General features: G+C 34.4%; 1 non-coding gene across 1 annotated transcript; it reads right to left on the bottom strand.

Moving 5' to 3' along the window:
• Positions 1–937: 937 nt before the first annotated feature.
• TRNAQ-CUG (transfer RNA glutamine (anticodon CUG)) lies at positions 938–1,009 on the bottom strand. Its single transcript has one exon. It is a non-coding gene; the product is annotated as a tRNA-Gln (tRNA).
• Positions 1,010–17,153: the final 16,144 nt, after the last annotated feature.

Raw genomic sequence — 17,153 nt, 5'->3', positions numbered from 1 at the left:
TGACGTAGGATACCACTAAGGAAGGACTTTGGGAAATTCGACAAGGAAGGTGGAAAATGGGGTGAAAATATTGATAATTCTTGACGTTAGATACTTCAAATTTGGTATTTGGGTTTCTCATTGAAAATAATTTGATACTTGTTTAAGTGTTTTTTGATATTTAAATCAGAAGGGGCAGGGAAGATGTAGAAAGTGATAGAAGGGGTCGTAATTGCAATTATTGCAATTAGTATAATAATATGCCTATATCTCGGAAACTTAAAGGGTTAGAAACATGGAATTTGGCATTTGGACTTCTCACTTAAAATCATTAGATACGTATTTCAACGTTTTTTTTTATATGTGGCCCAGAAGGGAAGAAAAAGGGCAAGAAGAAAATTAAGTGGGGATTACAATTATTTTATTAATATGTTCAATCCTTTGAGGTTAGAGGCTAGAAATTTGGTATTTGCATTTCTCATTGAAAATAATTTGACATGTGTTTCAGTGTTTTTTGACGTTATAGTAAAAAGGAAAAGAAAAGAGATGGAAAGGAAAGAGGGTGGAGATTGTAATTATTATAATAACATGTCGATATCTGGGAACCTCTGAAGGTTAGGAGCATAGAATTTGGTATTTGGTCTTTTCATTTGAAATAATTAGGTATGTACTTCAGCGTTTTTTTATGTATGCCTTAGAAGGGAAGAAAATTGGCGGGGAGAAAAGACTTTTATATCTCGGAATCCTGGAATGTTAGAGAAATGAAACTTGTTATTTGAACAAAAATTCGTTATGAAATGAAATCCTTGAGTTTTACGTCCCACGATTATCAAGGTTAGGCTAAAGGAGACGGTGATTATAAGAAATAAATGAAATGGTGGAATGAAGTAAGTGGGAGGAAACGGGAAAACCCAGAGAAAACCCACAAGCACGGTGTTTGTCCAACACAAAGTACACACGGCGCGAGCTGGGATCGAACCAGCGACCCCAAGCACCAGAGGTGAACGCTCTACCACTGAGCCACCGCGCCCCCTTAAAAATTCTTTATGTTTGCAGACATATGATGTGCGAGGCCGTAGACCGAGCAAATGTGTGGGCTGGGGGGAAAGCTTCCATGTACTCGCACTGAAATTCGGTATATCTCGGGATACCGGAATGTTATTACATACAACTTGATATTTGAACTGAGATTCGGTATGGTTGTAGGTTTACGAGGCCGATCAAATGAGATATCAGAGGGTCTAAGGGCAAATCCCCAGACATTTCTTTTTAAATTGATTATGATTAGAGGCTTTTGTGGTGCGAGGCCCTAGTAACGGGAGTCTAGTTGCGAAGCCCCCAACTAGCCGAGGTCTATTAAGTATATAAATGTATTTGCGTAATGACTAGAAATTGCATGTATACCTGTGGACAAAATTGAATAAGTAGCCACGAGAAATGACAATCCTTTAAAAAAATTTTTTATAAAGCCACCAAAATGTACTTTTGAATGAGTTTCATATTATGTTTACGCAGGGGCGAATCCAGAACGGACTCCTGGAGGGGGCGGATGGATTCTTAGGGGGCGGTTGGGGATGCTAGCAGTGAAAAATTACTTAGATGATCTGAAATTGCCACAAATTACTACTAAAGTACACTGTTAGTTGTGGCGCTGGGTAGAGGCAAACGACTTTTCACCCTCCCCTGCATCCGCCTATGTGTTTACATGAATGATATAGTTCCTTATACAACCTATGCAGAGTTAAAAGTAGTTTATTACTAATTACAAAGATACATGTTACTGCTCGAGTCTCCATATGGCATTTTGTATACATTAATTCATTGATTTTGATACCTTAATTGCCATTTATATTACTAATTACAAAGATACGTGTTAATGCTCGAGGCTCCATATGGCATTTTGTATACATTAATACATTGATTTTGATACCTTAATTGCTATTTAGAACTTTATTTCTACTACAATTCTTAATTCTATCTGGAGTGCTACTGTCATAGAGAAAAGTATTTTTAAAGAAAGAAAAAAGTTTATCAAGAGCAAGAAAAGGAAGTTGCTCCTTAATTTTATTTGATCTATATTTTATGGGCTGTTCTATTAGCAAAAGCCTAGCCCATCACGACTAGGAAATGGCCTCATTCAGTGACCACAATAACTCAGAAAGAATTAGGAAAGTAAGCAGCCTGAGCCAAATGAAGAAGATTGGGCTTGAGACTGTTTCATCCCAGCATTTGACTAGTGTTACAGAAAACAAAGGACAAATTTTTCCACTAGAATCGAATCTGACAATGAGATTGCTCTCACCAAAGTCGACAGATCTACTCAATCAAATTTGGAGTAATTGTGACATATTAAGGCACGAAAACCAAATATCAACAGAATGAAGAGAACTCAAGGCTATCACACGATCAGATACCAAAAGTGTCTTAAAATCTTATTTTAAGCATAGAAATGAAAATCACTTTGTCAATAATTTCGAAAATTTTGCTTATTTTGAACACCCGAATTTTCTGACACAGTTCCGGATCCGGATCCAAGATCCGTTTTTCGGATCCGGATCCAAGATCCGAAATCTCGGATCCGGATCAAGTGTCCGGATATCCGGATCCAAAAATATCCGGATCTGGCCATCCCTAATTCTTTCTCAAATTCTGCTCTCATAGAATGAGGAATATTGTAAATTCTTCCTACGACAGGTTCATTGTCGGTTAGTTCAATCTTATATAGATTTGTTTATATAGGACGTGGATAATCAGGAAAAATGTGACGATATCTCACAAGTAATGTGAATAATCTCTGTTTAGTTTCCTCATCTATATCAGTTCTGTCATAAATAAAAGTTCGTAATTCATCTTCAGAGATAATAGGTTCTGGTGGAACTTCTTTATCTAAATTGTCAAAGATTTCAATTCTTTCTCACTTATCCATTGTATCAGCGTCAGTTATCACAGAGAGGCAGGCACAAACTGGTTTGTTTAAAGTCAGAATAATCGAATTTTCTTTGCTATCAGCCAGACTTAAATGTTGCTTCTCTATATTTAACACGGCATGAAATTTCTGTAGAAATGGACTCCCAAATAATAAGTCTGGACGGATCGATTTTACTACAAAGACAGGGACTTCAAATAAATGGTTATTAATATTAAAAGTTAATAAATGTCTGTTTTTAACTGGAAAGTTTTTTTTCGGCAAATCCTTTCAGTGTACTTTGTCCATATGGCTTTAGTTTCGCAGATGCGAATTTTTGTTGAATCTGTTTCCAAATTCGGTAACTGATTAAATTTAACTCCGCTCCAGAATCAATAATAGCAGTAAGGTTTAGTGTTCCTAAACTGCAGGAAATAGAAGGGGAAGGATAACAATATTCATCTTTAGCAATAAGAGATTCTTGATCCAACTCTTCTCTAACGAAAGAAACTGTATATTTTAAGTTAGTTTCAGTATCGTCCAGCTTATCAGAATTACTATCACAGGATCTCGCAATATCATACTTTTGCATTAATGCTTGCCCTTTAGCATCTGAACAATGATACAACTTTAAATTCCTAAAATTGTGGGTTCCGAGGTTTTGTCCTGTTAGAGTTCTTAAAACTGCACAATTTTTCAATATCCTGACTATAAGATAAGGTCCAACATATGTATCGGCATATTTATGCGTGCGATGTATATTAGCAACTGATGGAGTATGTGTTTTTATCATCACCAGATCGCGGATCCAGAGGTGGATGTTCTTTTCTAGAATTAATCTAAATTAAAAACTGTTTATCTTGGGGCTCCATTTTTGACAACTCCCAAGGCCAAGAAAAATTTCTTTTAAAGGAATCGGTTGCCGAATATGATAGAAGTAACTCGGATGGACTCCTATTAATCGCTGAACACAGAGAATTATTCAAAAGATCCTGAACCTCTTTAATCGATTTACTCCATTTAGTGTGATCATTCTCGCATTTCACTCGTAAAAGACGATTGAATTCACAATGTCTGCGCTCTACTAATCCATTCGCATGTGGAGAATAGCCAGAAGTTGTATGAGGCTGAATGTTATGTAATTTGCAGAATTCTCTCCATGTTTTCGAAGTAAATTGACTCCCTTTGTCTGTAATGATATCGCGTGGATACGGAAAATTATGAAAGGAAACTCTATCTAAAACTTGAATTATTTCTCTAGTATTAGCTTTTCTTAACGGATAGAAACTGATAAACCGAGTATATACGCCAATGATTGAAAGTATGTAATAATAACCATAACTACCAGGAAATTTACCCACTAAATGTATACAAAGTTTTTCATGGGGTTTTTCTGCATCGATATGGTTATTTTCGCTCATTATCTTTCGGTTTCTAAATTTGGTATGAGCACACTTTAAACAGTCATTTATACAAGATGTACTATCTCTTTTCTGTCCTCGCCACAAGAAAATTGACCTAGTAAAAGCAAGCTTTTTTTACACCAAAATGACTTCGTTCATGAATTTTAGTTACAACCTCTTTAGCCAAGGTTTTCGGTATCACCAATAACCAACGAGACGTTTTGCCGTCTTTTACAAAAACCAAGTCTTCAACTGCAGTAATATTGTTAATATTTCGGTTGTTTTCTAGTAAATCAATTAGTTTCTTACAATAAGTGTCTTGCTTTCGATGTTCAAAAATCTTGTCTGCTGAAATAATCTCATTTTCTTCCTGGAATACAAATTTAATGATTTAGATTCTGTTTCCAAAGAAAGTCAAAGTCCTGTATCATCGCAACCCTCTCCCGCTTCTAGATTGAGTTGCGAGACTCGTTTCCCATTATAGTTTCATTTGGTGAAACAGCCAAGTTAACTTCTCGAGTAACTACTAAGTTAGCATTGTCTGTTTGTGTCCCAGCAGTTCTTTTCTTTCGACGATTTCGTATAAAAGGTTTCTCCTTCCATACCATATCCCTGATCCACCCGGGACTCTATCATTATTTCTACCATAAGACTGGGGATTATTTCGTATATTCCAACTAGAAGTATTATATGGTTGGATTGCGTTTTCATTTTAATCGGTCTGCTGATTCACCCGCGCAAGTCGTACATAAGGTTTCGCGTTGTTATTAGATTGCTTTCTAGCAGGATTGTTTTCACCAGAACTAATACTTGCAAGTCTCAATAGTAAATCCTCTACAGAAGTAACTGGAACAACTCTCAGCAAACGGGATTCATCTCTTGGTAGACACGTTAAAAGCAGATCAACCAGTTCTTTCTCGTTGTATTCTTCTGCCACGCTGTTATATCTCTCTACCAAATGCCACCCAAACTCCATTGCTGACGGATACTTCGACCTGTCATACCTGGTGAAAAGCAATTAACGCTTTTGCTCACGCTCCAGCACCGGTGACATGTATTGAGCCTTGAAGTGTTTTACAAAACCCTCGTATGTCAAGATGTCTTTGGAGATACTACGAAATTAACCACTAGCGGCACGCATTAAACACTGAGGTACTAAAACAAGCTTATCTTCATTGGATAAATTAAAAATTTCGGAATACCTCTCGAACTCATCCAAAAATTTTCTGGCAGTTCCAGGGGTCAATTGACCTCCAAAACCAGGAAAACTGTATATATTTTGGTTTTAATGTGTTCCCTTTAATCTGTAGTTCCTTCGATAAGACGCTAATTCTGTTTATATTCGGGTTAATACGATCATCGTCATTACTATCGTAGTTATTAGCAGGTAATGTCGAAATACAAGGTGATATACTACTAACAGTAGTCACTGTTGAAGTTGTAGTGGTAAAATTTATAGTCAACGTAGCAACGTGAATTTCCCCTATGTTAAATGGCAGTGATCGTGATGTTTCACAACTTCGACCAACAGTTCCTTCACGCAATTTAACTATTTCAATTTTTAATTCTGTATATTTCATATTAAGATCGGTATATTTCTTTTCCCCATCTATCGTGAATTTACGCAAATTATCTTTTGTAAGTATGTTTTCGTCTTGTAATGCTTGTAGATCTATCCGTATTTCAGAGTACTGTTTTCTTTCAACAGCATTTTTCTTTAGCTGTGTAATTTCTACTTCTTGCAGTCTAACTACCTTACTAACAGCCTCAATCTTTTTTTCCATTCGAGTAGTTTCCGTTTTTAAATCTTTGTGCCACTCTTCCGGCATTGTTCTAAACTCTTCTTTCATCTCCGATCTAATAGCTGCTTGCTCCTGTTTCATGTCCATAAACATATTTCCCATTTTACATAATTTCGACAATATTATTTGTAATGTGCTTTCCTGTGTTTGCCCTGATGACGTACTATCACTAGTATTATTGTTTTTCCCGACTACATTTTGATTGTTTGTTTCTTTCTGACCAATCATGTTTGTTTCTGATCGAGATGTATTGACGTTAATAGGGCTATTCAAATTGCTTGACGCGTTACTCCCAGACAAATGCAGGATGGGCACATTTTCGGGTGCACTATTTTCATTTTTGCACTGTGGACATAGCCATTCCACTTCACTGTGACTTAAAGTATCAAAGTCCTCGTTAGGTATATTCATGCAGTCGAAATGATAGCAAGACTCACAGCGACTACACATTATAGAATTTACAGTTTCGTCACTTGATGATAAACTACAACTCGACGCGCAACACGCGTACTCACTGTTCTGCCTATTAGCACTAGAAAGTTTATCACTTCTCAATGCCATTTCTGTTTTCAAAAAATACCCCGGAATCCTAAGTAAACACTAGTGTAGTATTCAGTTAGTTAGAACTTAAACACTTCTTCGACGACAATACAACTCCCGTCTTAGTTTCTTAATCATAAAGTTGTTCCCAAATCAACCTGAAAAGTTCTGTTCACAGTCGCCATTTTGTGATACTCCTTCTAAGTTACAGGTTCGGAAACAAGACGGTGTGCCCTCAGAAGAAAGTGTCTAAATTGGATGTAGCTAACGAATTTGATAATCTAATTACGCTAATCTAAATACCAATGAAAAGGTATTCAGACGTGAATGAATCTTACATCCAATATATTTTCGTACATCTAATGTTACCTGTAGATTCCGGAGAACATTGGTTTACAGATACATCATTTTTTAAACTTTCTGGCAATAAATCCCTTACACGAATATAGATATCAATAGAATAAATAATTGTAATTTATATCTTTAGATTATCATTTGTGGTTTAAAATTACACAAAATTATTTTCAAAATTATATAGTAGTTTTGTTTTAAGACAATACACTATATATTACACATATTTTCTTCTTCTTTAAACTTAAATTATATAAAAAATTTCAAAGATTATTTATGTCAGAGAGACAATTTTATAACATAAACATGAGGTACTTAACAAGTAGTAAACTTAAATCCAACAGCACAGATAGACATAACGTCGGCATGTTGAATAAACATAAACCAAACATTCAAACGTTAACATTGAAATAAAATGAACAACGCTGAAACGGTCCGTTACAACCCTTTTTGCAAAATTTGATTTTTAAACCACCATTTCCATTAAATAAGTTATGAGCCGATTCATAACTACAAATGAATACCTAAGTGAGAATGTATATGGCATTACCTGGCACGAAGGCGATATAGAGTATTCATATCTTAAGTTAATACTTCAAACATATTGTTCAAATACTACAAACATATACACTTTGAATAGACTGTTCAAAGTATAATTCATTAAGTTTTCACGTTGACAAGTGTGCACATAATAAACATCGTTTAGGACAATATAGATGCAGTGTTCATGAAGCATTACTGTGTACTGAATATGGGAAAGTTTATGACCATGTTTTAACTTGAATAACAGTGATAATTACATACCTGTTATGATTAAAAACAATCATGTATATTGACAAGTTGTTAAAAGTGTTACTCGCTGATAAACTGACTGGTGCAAGTCTTACTGAGATTTAACCTATTAACATACTTTCTGTAACAGTAGAACCTCCTGCATCACGTTATTAATCTCGATACCTCCGATTCAAGTGGATCGCATTGGGTTGCATTCTACATCGATGAGAAAAAATGGATATTAATTTGATATTCTTGCTATGGACATTTCTAAGGAAATAAAAAAAACTATCAAAAATACTAAAATATATTTTACATATTATAAATAATTTTGTTTCATTCTTTTCCATCATATTCTTCGTACTCATTCATTTCAAGAGTGTTTAGAAACTTTAAGAAAAATTTGAAAAAGAATGATATAATCTATAAACATGTAAACAACTTTTTAAAACAAATATTTTTAAATATATATATATATATATATATATATATGTGTGTGTGTGTGTGTGTGTGTGTGTGTGTTTCTTATAATACATACAATTTTTATTTAAATAATTTTTAAAAATTACTTTCCTCATTTTATTGACAATTTCTAAGAAAACAATTATAATCTCGATAATGCATTAGGTGATGGTGTTGATCTTTCATATTTTCGCCAATAATTCAACTGTTGTGCATTACGATATGCACATCCTGATTTCTTTACAATATCTGTGTGAAATGAACAATATTCATTAAATGTGTTTTTACATAATTCATTTCCTGAAGGACAATGTTTTGTTTCTAAATCAATGGCATTATCTAATGCAAATATTAATCCAAAGAGATTTCTCTAAGCTTTTACAATAAAAGGTTGAATTCTTTACACATAATTTATATACAAGTTTCCGTATGAATGATATACTATATCCAATTTTGCTATTCCACTGCAAACCGTGTATATTCAATGTTAACGAATCATTTTGTTTTTGGCAACCTGACGATAATACATTATATTCTATTGGTGATTTTACCAAGCAATGGAAATTTACTGTATCATGGCATGCACTTAAGAAAACTTACAAATTATAAATTCGTTATCAGACATTTTAAAACATTGAATTTCGATAATATACTGATTTACACATGGTGAAATTTCATTTGTGCACTGAATGAAAAAGTTTCTAATTTGTCCAACAAATTCTGTATTTTTAAAAAGATCACAAATTTTACGCATAAAGCATATAAATTAGATTTCACTATTTTATTGTTCAAGTATTCCAAAGAGTTCACTAGGAGTTTTATCAAGTACTTCGCTGCAAATGTTCCAGTATTATGAAAAGGAGTTCAATCATGAAGAATAATTAACTTGCATTCTATACATTCAATTGGAATATTATTACGTAAGTATAATTTTATAGTTTTTAATGCACAATTCACATTAATGTTTTCAGCGCTACATAACACATATGAAACCTTAGCACTGTTCGAATACATTTTTTCAATCTGGAAAATGCGATTTCCGTCTGTCTTTTCTTATTAAAACGTCCAGTAATTCCAGGAGATAGTCTATATCATTTAATAATTCCACATGTTTCATAGAAATTTTGTCTTGTTAATATTCCAATCATATGTGTTTGCATACAGGTAAAAACACATCTTATTTAACACTAGGGCTTGCTACAATATTCCAAGCACGGGTTTCCAATGACTTTGGAGCTACATTCATACAATCACGAGCATAATCATTATAAAGTCTTTCTCTACAACCGTGGCATTTTATGTATGGTTGAAATTCCATTTTTCGGTAGCCATTATCATGCATTCACAGTCGACTTCTTGACTATTACAACAACAGTCTAAACTCCAAAATCTTGATGTTCTGGATAGTACAGGTTTAGATGCTGGTGGTGTTTCTGCAACTGGTAGCACTGGTGATTCTGATACGTCAATATCAAATTCTTCATCTGAAGATGTTTCGTATATTTCTGTTACAAAATCAGACAGTGCTTCAGTGTTAACATCGCAAGGCTCCTCTTTCTCAAAGGACTGCATGATGTGTCTATATATGCTTTCCCCTATAACCCGTATTAAAGATATTTTTATACCCACAACGTAATCACGTGTTCACCTTTCGCAGCGTCAAACTTCTTTTCTATTACCTATTAGCATTGGGTCGCGTTTCACATACCGCGGCTTCTATCTTCTTTTCTACACTCCGCTGGCATTGTGCCATGTCCACCTACCGCGGATCCAACCTTCTTTTCTATTCCCCGTCGGCATTCTTTCATGTCTACAAATTCCTGTGCCGGTCTTTTTAGTATTTTTGTTCAGTACCGTTTCATGTTTGAACACTTACAATAAGGTCATTACCCTACAACGCCAACTTTCACTTCCATGCAAGAGGTTTCAAAAACCCCGCGAAAAGCTCAGTTAGTATCTTTAGTTCAGCAGAGAAGGACGTATCTGAAGAGTGCTCTCTACACAGTATATGTACCAGTATCAAGATTATTACCAAAAAGTTCACGAAGTCTTTCAGTCGGAGAATTCACAATGTGTTCCACTGAATAAAGTTTATTCCCTCCAAATTTTTTTAAATATGTTCACAGTATAACTGGTCTACGGAGTATGCTATGCATATTTTAACAACAAATATTATTGTAAATGATATTATGGAGTTAAATGAATCGATCAGATAAATAAGTTCATTTTATTTTTAATGTGTTTACACTTTAACTGTTCATTGAGTAAATTACGAGTGAATAAATAATTAACAAAGAGTTTCTAAAGGAATTTTAATACGATCACAGCATAGCTGTTTCTTTTTAGTAATTTATTACAAAAGAATAAAAGATAGGATAGAAATAAAAGTTCTTCTATAGGGACATTCTTTAAGGGGCTATAGAGACCATATAGATCAAGCTTTAATAGTGAGTATTATTATAAATAATATTATGGAATTAAATAAAAATTGACGTCATTCTGATTTCCCAAGAGTATGCTATATCTTCCTTCCATTAATCACCCCAACCCTTTTAACGGTGGCACTTAACGGTACATGGCCTTCTCATTCCTCTAATCACATCAGGGCCATAAAAGCAATTAGTTAAAGAAAAGGTCCAGTATTTTCTATTGTTGTGTACAATAACTTTAAGTACTACTAAAAAACAAATACATTTTGGGACGGTGTTCAAAAATATTATTTTAACTGATCTATCGGTGCAGTAATAAGGGGTAATGTGTGCTGTTCTAATTTTATACCGACTTTCTTCGTATCTAAGCGATTAGCGTACGCGACTTTGACGTAAGTGACCTGGTTCGATTCCTGGTGTGAGCCCATGTGGTTCGGACTCCACGCTAATCAATTGGTAAACGTCTCATATAACCTCACTACTGAAAGCGACACTAAACTCAAAATCAACTCAACATTATTTTTATACGATCAATAGAACCAAGGGGTACACTACAATCCTAAAGACATGTATTTATTTTTCAGGCACATACAATGCATAGCACTATTTGCAAACATTAATTACAAAAGCTTCAAGAAAAAGAAGCTTTATGAACATTAAGTCGTTTCAAGCGTTCAAATCGCTTTATAAAAATCCAGATTATGAATTACAATAAGTTTTTATGTTGTAATTAAAAATACAAGCATATATTGTTTTTATCTCTCTCACATACTCTCTCTTTGTCTTTGTCTCTTTCTCTCTCTTTCTCTACATATACACCTGTATATTGCAATAGGTATCAGGAACATGAGTCATTTTCATTTTGGATGTGTGGTTTAAGGTTGGTATTCAAATAGAAATCGTTTTCCATTATAACAATGTTAACGTTGGTCATTTTAGCGTCTTAGTATATAAACAATGATATGGTGAATAAATGTGATTGTGCTTTGAAACGCGACATTCATCTGAATTTATTTTTTCAAGTACTTCAAAACAGAGTTTCATATTTAAAGGAATATTTCAAACTACTGAAAAAATTCCGGGAGCAGATTCGAACTGACACCCTTCGATGCTAGAATTTAAAGAGCACTATTAAACACGTTTGACCACCGAGACATCATATAAAAGAATACGTTGTAATATTGCTAGTATATTGCTCCAAGTGCAGGTTCACACTTGAAGTTCTAAATAGTCGTTTTCTCCCTATTTCAGTTATTTCAACGGAATATATTGATTTATTTTGCATATTGGAACTGTGAATGAAGTGTGAATTGCACATTCAACGCAGAAATACGTAGTTGTCTGCTCAGTTCATGTTTCTGTTCAATAACTTCACATGTTAGTGATTATTCATAATACCTGTGCACTGTGTCGAATCATTTTTTCTCTAATTCCCCCGGGATATTCTTCGCGTAGTTATTTAACAGACTAAGGTTTCATAACAATAAAGTTTTTTTCTTATAATTGTCTTATTTTGCTTTATTTTTCTCCAAAAGTATAAACAATTATTCATTACTACACTGCTTTGTTTAGGAAAGCACAAATAAGCGATAATATACAGTGAAACCTCTGAATAACGGACACCAATGGGACCTCAATTTTTGTCCGTTACTGAGACGTGTCCGTTACAGAGAGGTTACTGAAATTTAATTTCCCACAACGGTAATTGTATGCAGTAATATACAGTAAATATACGTATGAGTGTAAATACGTAAAATTCAATATGAAAATAGTCTATTTAGTACGTATTTGAATTACTGGGAGAGATGAAGTAGAAATTCGTTTCTGTTAAATAATATTATTGCTGGGGGATGCATTAATATATTCGTATACTGCAAAAGGTAGTGCATGTATGGTCATTTTCTTAAGTACAAGTCATCAGCCTGTAAAAAATCCATTAATTCAATTGTTATCTTTGAAGTTGTCGTAAAGATGCAAGAGCCAGAGAGAAAAGGAATAAATTTGTTAAGGCAAGGAAATATACTTTCTTTCGCATAGAATTCTTGGCCATACGACTGACCCTGCATGAGTATTATTGCTTACTGAAGATTTTCTAGGATTTCCAGCAGGAAGCAGTTTATTGAGGGCAGAAAAAAAGAATTTGAAGTTTAGTTTATAGCTGTTTGAAGGTTTACAAGGTCTAGACTCACGATAGTTACGCTTGTGGGAAAAAGACTTTTCTGTCTACTGTCCGCATAACCAAGAATAATATATCGCATAATCAAGAATAATTCATGTCCGTTATGAAGAGGTTACTGAAACGTTTGGGAGGAAAAAAGGACTGTCCGCTTCCGTATCTGAGAGTGTCCGTAAAAGGGAGGGCTTTGTTCCGTAAGAGAACATATATTTATGCCGGGCCAAAAAATCTCTCCGTATTGTAGAGGTGTCCGTTAAGAGAGGTTTTACTGTAGTAGAAGAACTGAGTTATTAATGTAAATGTGGAAGTTGCAGTATATACGATCTATTTTCCGGACGATGATACCCCTTTCAAAATTGAAGTGGATCTAGATTCCTCTACTAAAATCAAGAGAGCATTGAATCCCTATGAGGGTACTCATCAGGTCACGTGACGCCTTCAGACAATCATATAAATTTTAATGATCAACTGTCGGCCTTACTACTGAATCAATGCAACATTTTTGGGGATAGCAGAAATAGCAATTAGAATGAAATTTCAGAAGAAAAATCATAAGGTTTTCCTCTTTGCAGCATATACTACATATGTTTTATCATAACTGGTGCGTGCTTGAAAATTGCAGAGATCAGCTGACAGTTGTTCACGTAGGGTAAATTAACTATCCTCTTAGATCGGGGCATCTCTTTTCGGGATGCAATACACCTCGAAGTGGAACTTGAAGGAGAATTATATCCTCCCCTCTCTCTTCTGCTGACACTATAACGTTGCAAAATGAGCATATGTGCTGTCACTTCTTTCCTCAATTCTCCATTCCTGCCATTGGCTGAAATTCATTCGATAGTTTTTAAGTCTGCTATTGGTTAAAATTCATTCGGTAGCGAAAAGCTAGTAGTGATATTAAGCCTTCTTCAGGGCCTCATGGCAAGACACTACGGCTCCTGAAGTCTTAATATAACTATCGATAGTACCAAACATTTCAACAGGCTGGAATTCACTCCCTGGTGTTTAAAAACATTAATTCATATGGCGCCTTCTACTAGGCTGGAAGAGGGCGTAACACTTCTAGTTTCTCCCTTTCAACGTGCAACAAGGCGACAGGGCCGCCTAATGGTAAACTATCGATAGTCTGGTCTGGAGAACGAAAGCAGTCTGTCAGATAGTTAAGCTCAAGTGCTGACGTGTTTGCCCCTACAAATAAATAAATAAATAAATAAATAAATAAATAAATAGAAATCATTCGATAGTCTGCCGGGCCTATTGAATACATTCGATAGTACAAAACTATCGAATAATTCGATAGTATTCATTCGATAGTGTCCACCACTAGTTGCCAGTTGAGAAAAAGCGATGTTGGAAGACGGATGTATGTGTCTATGTTTCTCAATACTGTATGAGTTTATCGCAACGAAAAAAGATGAAAAATAAATAAATAAATATTCATTCATTTCCTTCATTTCGTGAAAAGGATCCTGGAATCTCATATAGGGGCACATTTTATTCGTGTTCACACATTTTTTAAAAAATATTTTCAGAACAATTTTAACAAATTTGCTATTCAAGTTTGATAGGAATTTTTCTAAGTTTGCAATCTACGATTATTCAGAGCTTCATACAGCAAGCGAATCTGTTATTATTACAAGTCTAATAAGAGTGTTCGAGTAATCATTTCGAGGGGAATAATTAATTAACATTGTGTTTTTGTAGCAAACGAAAGAATTCATATTTTTAAAAAAGTCAATAGCGAGCATTGTCTACAGAGAAAAAAGCTTCTGCATGATACGGGAGGTTGAAGGGTAATGTTTCAGGGGATCCTTGGATGGTATAATAATATTTATTATTTTTAATTCAATCATACTTTATAATTTGATCGTAATTTTAGCAAGCTCACACATAGTGTTCAAATAATTACAAGAGATCGCGTTTTAAGACTCCTGGGAGCCTTCTGATTGTCTGAGACACACTTTCATTTTATTATATAATAATTAAAAAAAATATTTTTCGATTAAAGAAACGTGTAGAATGATGTTTCAGACAACAAAGAGATCATTCAACCTTCTAGGGCCCACCTCATCCCCGGTCTGGCAATAAATCCTTTCCACTCCCAGGGACTACAGACAAGAAAATTCACCCCAATAAAGTGATTAACAGACAATAGCTCTATTCAAGTGTACAATATCATCCGTTCCTACTACTTACCGCTTTATGCAGAGTCGTTTTGAAGTATGATTAGCGTCTGACTAAAGGTCTGACTACTGCAGGAAACATATTAGTCGAGCTCTTTAGTATGGCTCTAAACACGCGTCAGAATGACTCTGCACAAGGCTCGTAGAATTCTGAGGACGGCACAGAAGCCTAAGCCCAGAAAATTGAAACAAAAGATTAGGAAGCGTTTAACTAGATGATTATTGTAATCTTTGACGTTTTATTTTATTAATTAATAATAATTTTATTATTTATTAATTAACTTTTACTTTCAGAACAGAAATAATACCAAAAGTGTTAACGAACTATGAAAACCCACAAAAATGTATTTATATTCTAAATGAAAATATATTATTAAACAGTGTTGACCGTATTCAGAGTCAATCTGATTTCTGATTAGAGTCATACTAATAGTTTTGACTTGACTGCTGCATAATTCATACGTAAGTCAACCTTTCAGTATGACTTGAAAAATTCGTAAGAAGGACTATGAAGGACCTCTGTAACTGAAGCAAAATCATCAAAGATATGCTTGAACAATTTCATTAGTGGACAGCTCGTCACATAGTGGGTGTAGTGATGTGCAGGAGACCTCCAGCCCTAAATTACTTAAGTCCGCAAGAAGTCTAAATCCGCCACTGGAGAAACGTTTTAAAGTTTATTTCACATAAATCGTCTCGTATAGACGAACAGAAAAAAATACATCTCACTCCTGCAGAATAATTCAGCTTTGTAGCGATCTATTATATTAGTCATTACAGTTACAGTATTGGTCATTACAGATATTTCATTGTAGTTAATGTTCATTCTTTTTATTTCTGTAATTAATTTATTTAAATAGTGTGCGATTATATCGTACAAAGTACGTTTATCTACATATCCTGTTCGTATTTTATTTAATTTTGTTTATTCCTTGGGAGTGAAATAAAAGTAATGATCTATCCTAGCTAAGTTAACAATTCCCAAAGCCTTCAGGATTCCATTAGTTAACTTTCTTCATATCTAAAATGAGTTATTACGTATGAATGAAGCAGGAGGTCATGTTGATGTTTATGGTGCATAGTTCTATGCTTATGGCATATTACACCTATGTCCTCACGCATTGGCAAAATGTAAGGATCCGGGAGAAAGGTATATATGAGCTCTAAATCGAATCTGTGATGGAAATGTCTAAAAAAGCGTTTTAGAACTATATATATATATATATATATATATATATATATATATATATATATATATATATATATATATATATATATATATATATATATATTATATATATATATATATATATATATATATATATATATATATATAAAATGATAATTCTAATTGCGGGATGAGTTCCATCGTGGCAAAGGTTTGAGTATGCCTACGCGTTGGAAAATGAAATCTTTCAGTTTAACGTCCCACGCTTATACCCCTACGTGAAGGGAAACGAGTGATTAAGGCAAATGGATTATTATGGAATGATTAGTGGAATGAGAATGTGGGAGGACATAGCAGGACACCGAGAAAACCAATGGACACAAGGTTGTACTCCACAAACTTACTTGAACAAGAATCGAACCGGGGGCCTCACGCACCAATGGTAGGCGCTCCACTACTGAGTCACCGTGTCCCCCCTTTTGCATCGGATATCTGGGTTTCATTTCCTGGGGGGAGCTCTCGGATCCCATGTTAAACTGTTGGTCCACGTCCTATAGCCTGACTGCTAAAAGGGAAACTGAACTCAAAATCAATCCAATCTCTTCGTAGGGTTCACAGCAAAAGCAGACACTAGACACCAATATACTAGGATAGGATTCCAATTACTGAATTACATACTTATTTGTTGGCTTACAAACCACCAAAGCAGGACTTTTCTTCGCGAAAATTATATTTGAAAAATATAGATCTTATCTATCCTTATATAATTATATTATGCCATATCTTTTTTCTTTCAAGTTTTTAAATTTTTGTTTAATTTCTACATATCTATGAACTCGTCAAATTTGTGTTTCCTTCAAGTTTTCTGCAACTTCCTCTAATTTGTTTTTATTCGCTGGATGAATTTTCTACCAACATTCTGTACTTGAGACCCGAAGAGACTACTCGATAGTCGTATTGAATGTGTGCTTAAACGCCATT

This window comes from Thermobia domestica, chromosome 13, assembly GCF_964235325.1.
Source record: "Thermobia domestica chromosome 13, izTheDome1.hap1.1, whole genome shotgun sequence".
Lineage (NCBI taxonomy): Eukaryota > Metazoa > Arthropoda > Insecta > Zygentoma > Lepismatidae > Thermobia > Thermobia domestica.
This window is presented reverse-complemented; position numbering and strand designations above follow the sequence as displayed.